This window comes from Choristoneura fumiferana, chromosome Z (genome assembly GCF_025370935.1).
Source record: "Choristoneura fumiferana chromosome Z, NRCan_CFum_1, whole genome shotgun sequence".
Classification (NCBI taxonomy): Eukaryota; Metazoa; Arthropoda; class Insecta; order Lepidoptera; family Tortricidae; genus Choristoneura; species Choristoneura fumiferana.
The window spans coordinates 4,631,880-4,640,205 of record NC_133472.1 but is presented as its reverse complement, the minus strand read 5'-3'; positions in this window follow the sequence as shown (position 1 = coordinate 4,640,205).

Here is an 8,326-nt window from a genome sequence, read left to right as displayed (position 1 = left end):
AGTAGCAATCCGGGCGGACCTTGCACAGGGTCCTACCACCTGAATGCGTAAATCCGACTCACTTTGGCCGATCTAATTCAAAAAATAACTTAAATTTATTTTAATTGTTGATAAAGTTTTACATCATAAAACATTTTTGTTGAACACTAACCACCCATTCATTTGTCAAACAATGGCAGATATTGGACAAATATTGGCCAATCTTTTAACCAATCTGGGTCATGCCCCGAAACATATAATAATATTATTGAACCAAAATCGCTTATTAACTGTTATCGTGTATTCGAATGGCGTATTAAACTTTAATTATGTCATTATTGTTTAACTAGCTACGGTTAATGTTGGTAGTAATGGAAAGCTTAGTGGTTAAGTACTTTACGGATGTGGTATAATTAGGGGATTTTAGATGTTTCACCCACCCCGGCCTATATATACGCCCACTGCTGGGCACAGGCCTCCTCTCAGAATGACAGGGCTTGGGCCGTAGTTCCCACGCGGGCCTAGTGCGGATCGGGAACTTCGCACACACCATTGCATTGCTTCGCAAGTGTGTGCAGGTTTTCAGATGCTTATATCAAAGATATAAATAAATAAAATAAAAAAAAAAATTAAAAAAAAAAAAACAATGCAAATGGAGTAGTGCAACGAGAAATTTATAGGTTTCTAAAAAATTAAAGTGGAATACAGCTGACAGACAAATGACAAAATTTTATATTTTCTGGACTAATCTATTCTCAAATAGATGCAACACACGCTTGTTCGTTTTTATTTTTTGTTGAAAGAGTTACTTTTGCATTAATTATTTTAAAAAATATTTATAAAGTAGGTATAATAATTTCGGATCTTTTTTAAATGTCAAGTTAAAAAAAGTTAAAGTTAACGTGCAAATTTATAGCTGAAATATTTTATGTTTCCTAAACACAAACTTAAGACTGACGATAAAAATAAAATAGTTACTTTATCATCCTGGTCACGGCACCATCGTAACAATCCCACTTTTAACTTACAGCTAAATTAAGAAAGTGTGTAAAGCCAACGATATTCTCGAGAGTCATTTCAAAAGTAAATACTGTCGAGTAGGAGGGAGAAGGGTCGTCGCCAATGACGTGGAAACTGTAAGCCCATCGTGACTTTGGGAACCTTCCAGAAACTGGGCTCTTACTTAAAGATAGCTTTCAGTAATACATTTTTACTCCACGCGTATTTGCCTGTGATTACTATGAAAAACAGAATCCTTCTCCCTCGCTTCATTGTTGATTTTCCAGTCCAAATTCAAATTCAAAATTGTTTATTGCATGTCGCATTACAGGCATTAGGATAGAAAATTACAAACTAGGTATACATGTGACGCCCTGATAGGGCACGGCAATACAAGTAATCAGAGGGTGCTTATTATAATTGGAATGTATTTAACATGCATAGAAAAGAAAAAAAGATAAACATATAGGTATAAATACACACTCACATGAGAGATATTTTAAGTTCGTCACAAGTCCGTCTGTTTGTCTCAAACATTATCATTTCAAATTTCAATATCTCAAAAACGATAGAACCAACTTTCCTAAACCAGCGCTACTAATCACCCCAAAGAAACTGTCTAACACTTAAAAAAACAACATCGAAATTGGTCTACCTGTTTAAGAACTACGATATCACAGACAGACGTTGACGACCATTTCCCGTCCTCTTTCTGCACTGGAGGTTAATAAAATTTATCTACCCTATAATTAAATTTCAATTACGTCTCTGCGTGCGCCAGTTATATTGTCCGTTAGCCAAAGCAGTGTCGAATAGACAGAGGTAGCCTAATTGCATCCTCCATTGTACGGGGATGAGTTACGGCTGTTATAAGAGCCCTCGATAATTCTATTGATCGTAAATATCGACGGCCTGGTTGTTTGAGGATTTATCGATAACTTTGAAGTTCGAAATGGAACGGAACCGTGTTATATGTTGGGAGCGAAAACTGAATCACTGCGTAGTTTTTAATGAGACATGGTTATTTGATGACCAGATAGTTCAGTGGTTAGAAAACCTGATTTTGAATCTGGTCCTGCGTTCAATCCCCGGGCGGAGTAGATATTTGCATAAAAAAAATATGAATGTTTGATTTCAAGTCTGGGTATTTGATATGTGTGTCATATCACAAGTAAATATAGTTTGGCTAATGAAAGATGCTAAGCTATTATTAGAGTGGCAACATTATTCCAATGTCATGGGAAAACAGACACTTGAGCTGAGCTTGTACTATTAAATCTATTCTGTGACTTGTTGAGTTTACTTCTTCGTGTGTTAAAATAGAGTTTTTTAGAAATTTACTGCTGGAACATGGGTGAAACAATCAAGTGGTGTGCGACAGATTATTTTTACCATGATAAGCAAATTCAAACAAAAACAAGCAGAGGGAAGTCTTGTTCAAACAGAAAAATGAGTAAAAATAGTAGACCAAAACTACAATCTTCATCTTAAATGCTCCTCAAGCATTTCACATCCGGTTATGCTTTTAAATTAATTATAAGAACAAAACCCTAACAAGATAATTGAATTATATAACTTTTTAGGGCTAATAAGGGACGACAGATGTGGCCAACCGGGGGTAGCATACTAATTTACGAGTATCGGTACCGAAGCTAATCCGTTGGTACAAAGTGACAAACTAGGACAAAGACGAGGGTAGATGGAATAAAAATTCGAAAAAAGAATTGTTGATTCAGCGTTGCCCTAATAAGGAAGTCGCATCGGGACTGCGTCGGTTTTTAATTTGTGTGATTACTTAAATAACTCACAAAGCTGTGTTTTCCGTAAACCGCGGAGTATTTCTTTTTTAAAAGACTTTTGTTTTGTATGAACTGATGGAGTAGGTAAATTTCGGTTTCGACATTGGACATGATGTGTCGATAGAAACGTGGGTTTGCGAGTAGATTGTGAGAGAAAAAACAAAGCTATTTTTACAAGCTGTTTAACTTCCCGGGTTGTTGTTGTTGTTGTTTTTGTTGGGTCAAATTTGCCAGTTCATTTTGACCTACTTTCAGTGGTCGGATTAACTTAAAATTTGATATACCTACATACGTAAGTGAACAAAAAATTATAGTTAGCAAAAAAGCGTGTATTAAAAATGAACTTGAATAATTTTAGCCCACTAACTTCAGTCATAGGCAGTTTAGTTTTAGCTCAACTCTTCTTTCACATCCATGGAACTGTCTTTAGTTCTACAAAACAGCACCAAATTAGTTTGGGGCGACTTTATTTGCGCTCGTCGGGCATCTTCTAGGTCAGGTGACTTTGGATAAATGGCTTTTTTGTAAACAGATAAGCTTGCATTTGACCACAATAACGCCTGAGAGTAAGCGGAGATAATAAATGCCCATTTCTCCTAAATTTGGAAACTGACAATCTGGAAACACAGACGCATGCAGGAATTCTACTCCTCCTACTGAATTGACTAAGTACTGAATTTTCTTACGATATGACAAATCCGTGCCGTGGTGGCCGAGTGGTTTGACCTATGGTCTCTCAAGCAGAGGATCGCGGGTTCAAACCCCGGCTCGCACCTCTGAGTTTTTCGAAATTAATGTGCGGAGTTACATTTGAAATTTACCACGAGCTTTGCGGTGAAGGAAAACATCGTGAGGAAACCTGCACAAACCTGCGAAGCAATTCAACGGTGTGTGTGAAGTTCCCAATCCGCACTGGGCCCGCGTGGGAACTACTGGCCAAGCCCTCTCATTCTGAGAGGAAGCCTGTGCCCAGCAGTGGGACGTATATAGGCTGGGATGATGATGGATGATGATGACAAATCCAATAACATTTCCATCCTTAAATCTTCCTGTTGTGGTGAATACTTGGTGATTCAAATGATCTATCAAACATTCTTCAGAGTTTAGCGTCTGTGATCCAGTAAGTAAGGTCATAAAGGTAGAATGATTTTCAATTAGCTTTTTGATAAAATCCACAACATCGTAACAAAAGCTCAATCGAAATAAAACTCAAAAAAACATTAGCACTTATTTACAATTCGTATAATTATGAAATGCGGCCTGATTAAACGATTTCGTTCACAATTATTTTTGTTTGCGTCCTTTACGGGAATTCGCGATACATTCAAACTTGGCTAAAGAAAATTAATTTTAACGCGAACCGGATTATACAGGAAATGGGCACCCCTGGCTTTCTAAATGCAGAAGATCATAACGACGACATAAAGTAAGCCGAAATGGGCCTTAACCCGTTTGCTTATGATTCAAATTCATACCTATTTACCGTTAGCAGTTACGCTCGTTCATTTGTTTTTGAATATTAGGCGAAGTTGTAAAAGCCCTGCCACACGCAAGGGAATAAGAACTTTTGTAGTTTGAAATAGAGTGTATTTTCTTTTACAAACTTGTGGCATTTAAGCTGTTTAAGGTTGCGTTGGAAATTAATAAAAGGCAGATGTAAGCAACCTTGCGGGTCGCATACTAATGATGGGTCAAATATTGTTAATTTTGCCCAGTGCAGGCTTATTAAGATGTTGCTGACTAAGCAGTAATAGGTATTGGGTAAGTGGTTAACCTTTTGCACGAAAGTGACATAAAACTCAGCAATAGAGAGGTTAGAATTAGAAATTGACCACACAAATCAAAATACCTAATCTAATATAATAGTAAATCTAATCCTTTGTCATTATAATAACTGTAAAATCTGCTAGGATATTACTCGTGTGTGTTAGCGCGAACGTCCCGTTTGTGGTATTTTGACTATGTAAGTATTCATTATTTATGTAAACATATTTAAATTAATCTATAAGGTCGTTTTTTTATTCGACTGCGGGCATGTGCACTGCAGGTCTTGGGTCAGTCCATCCAATGGATCGGAATTTATGACGCGTGCCTCGAATGCACATCTTGTCTATTAAATAAATACATATATACATTTTGAGGTTGGCCCTCGATTTCCCTAAGATTCCATCATCAGATCTTGAGTTGGTGACAATGGGACCACCTCAGATGAGTACTTTTCCGAATAAAAAAAGAATTTTGAAAATCGGTTCACAATTGACTGAGTAATCGGTGATTATACGTAAAAAAAATTCTAACATTGGAACATAGAACCTCCTCCTTTTTTGGAGTCGGTTAAAAAGGTGGTTGTGATTTCATACTTCTTGCTTATGGATCTTAAAACAGTACCTAAGTTTTAGTACGTTTTTCCGCCAAAGCCACATATTTGAACTCCCAATACGTAATTTAACTTTATTCATCGACTTATATTTAGCATCCCGCAAATTCATACGTTTAAAACAATCTTCACGACGAACTTGAAATTTCGACTAAGTAAACTTTTCACCACACCCTGTATGCGAACGTCGAAATTTAATTCCCGTTGATTACAACAGTGTTATTAGCGGGTTGTTTTTGTTGTTGAAACACCCTGTGTAGTCGCGAGTCTGTTTGTACGAAACAACATAATTTTCATTACAAACTGTTACTTGAATTGTTATTTTTAACCGACTACAGGCAAAATGGAGGTGAGCGGCACAGGGCTCCTCTTATAATGAGAGGGCTTGGGCCGTATATAGTTACCAAGTGAGCTCAGTGCGGATTGGGAACTTCACACATACCATTGAATTGATGCGCACGTTCAAGCAGGTTTCCCCACTATGTTTTCCCATCGTAAAGCTGTGCTTGTGTGTGTAAAATGCTGTCCAGACTAAACACAAAGTGCATAATGCTCCTTGTGCTAACACTAGACTGTATAATTACAAATCCGTACTTGGCTCGCGTGGGAACTACAAGCCCAAGCCCTCTCGTTCTGAGAGGAGACCTGTAATAGGACGTATATGATCTGGGATGATAAAATATAGGTCACACGACAATTGCAATGCAATTAGGTACAGTCGAAAAAAAGCTTCCATTAAAAAGTTTTTTAAGCTTAGGTTATTTAAAAAACAATGCGATACCAATTTCAAAATGGCGTCTCAACATAAATTTAAGAGGTCGAATGTGCCACGCAATATACAGGACCCTTATACGGAGCACGTGGCCCATAACAATGATATAAAAATAAAAGATAACCCATTATTGATATTGATACTAATTCGTTATACGGGAACCCTTTTCTGCTTCTCTTTGTATAGTCGGATAAGTGTTTACCATTTTGTCGACAGTTTCGATATTTTAATGATATTGTAACGGTTACACATTTGAATATCGAAAATTAAATACCTAGGGTTCAAAATATGTCGATGTTCAAAATATCGAAAATTAAAATATTCAAATATGTGAGCATTGTAACGTTTTTAAGGAAACAGGTATTAGGATAGGACCCTGCCGTCGCTTTATGTTTTTGAAATAATCATGTATGTTAGGAAGAACATATGTGATTTTCCCACTAACGTCGATAAGCCAAAGGCTACCAGGAAACACAGGGAAGCTTAAAGTTCCATCTTCCAGACTGGCCAAAACCAAACAGTCGTTTCTGGGATTTTTTTATTTTTTTTTATTCGACTGGATGCAAACGAGCAATTGGGTTCCTGATGTAAAGATCACCACCGCCCTAAACATCTGCAACACGGTATTGTAGATGCGTTGCCAACCTAGGGCCCAAGATGGGATACCTCAAGTGCCAGTAATTTCACCGGTCTTCTCTCACGCCGAAACAACAGTGCAGCACTGCTGCTTCACGCAGGATTAGCGACAATGGTGGTAGCAATGCGGACTTGCATAAGGTCTACCTGCAATTGCATACGTTTTTATAATAATCAAAATTTACAATTTAAACGGATACAAATGCAGATCTGTCAAGAAGACATTAATATCAATGGCGTATTATAAATTTAATGATTATAATATCATGGACAGGGATATTTGGAAATAATTCCGATTACCATTAGCGATCCTTTCAAAAAGCGAATCTCTGTGTTAAAAATAAAGTTGTGTTAAATACTTGTGATGTTTAGATATCATTTAATAATATTGGAATCTGTTTAAAAAATATATGCCTCGTTTAGTTTCTTGCCGGATTCTTCTCAACAGAGGTTTTCCCGAACCGGTGGTAGTTTTTTTGACATTCATAAGTGCTTGTTGTAGCCTAAATTGAATAAAGATATTTTGACTTTGACTTGACTCACTTTCGCATTTATTATTATAAATTAGTATGGAAGCTTGTGTATATTTAATTATTTTATTCTTATAGTATGTTTTGAGTATGTCGTACGTATGAATGCCTAAGTCGTACTCAGGGAAGGTGGAGGGTCCGGTGCGGCTTACTCCGAGATTATTGGAGGAAAAAATGCCGGAGTCCGGCACGGGGCCGCCGTCAGATTATCACGGTAGCGTCAGCAAAATACCAGCCACCTAGTTATTTGTTTTATTAATCACTAGCTTTTGCCGCAACTTCGTCCTCGTAGAATACGATCGCTAACAATACATACAAAGACTCGTATTGTACACCAGAAATAGTAAGCGAATCTTGCGAACTAACAAAATCGCGGGAACTAACAAAACTATCCTACACGTATGTGACTTACGGTTGTCCTACCCCGGGACTCAAACTCTCTGTATACCCAATTTGTTCTAAATCGGTTCAGCGGTTTAGGCGTGATAAGTAACTAACAACAGACTTACAAACTTTCACCTTTCTAGCATTATTCGCACATTAAATAAAAAAAAAAAACAGGACACTTGGCACCAATTGACCTAGTCCCAAACTAAGCAAGCTTGTACTATGGACACTAGGCCAACGGATAAACATACGTTATAGATAAAATACATACTTTATACATATTAAACATCCAAGACCCGAGAACAAACATTCGTATTATTCATACAAATATCTGCCCCGGCTGGGATTCGAACCCGGACCTTAAGCTTCGTAGTCAGGTTCTCTAACCACTCGGCCATCCGGTCGTCAAATCCGGTCCGGTGTATTATTAGTCGGACTAATTGTTGCCCGCGACTTCGTCCGCGTAGAATTCGTTTATCGCAATTCCGCCGGAACTACTTATGCAATATTTAAAAAAAAAATAACTATCCTATGTCCCGGGACTGAAATTATCTGTATACCAAATTTCATCTAAATCGTTCGGCGGTTTAGAAGTGATGAGGTTACAAACACACAGACAAACTCTCGCATTATAATATTTATGGGAAAAAATTCTTCAATCACAAAAAAAAATCCAGAAAAGCTGCTTTCACACCACCTGCAAAAATATTCCGAATAATTTTTGAAGCACCTAGTATAGAATCTGACCAGTTAGCATTCAACTTTTTGAGTTGTTTTGTCAACCCTACGGCCGGCGAGGCAATCAGCGCTGGATATAAAGGGCGCCTCGTAAACTGCCCGCGCGAGA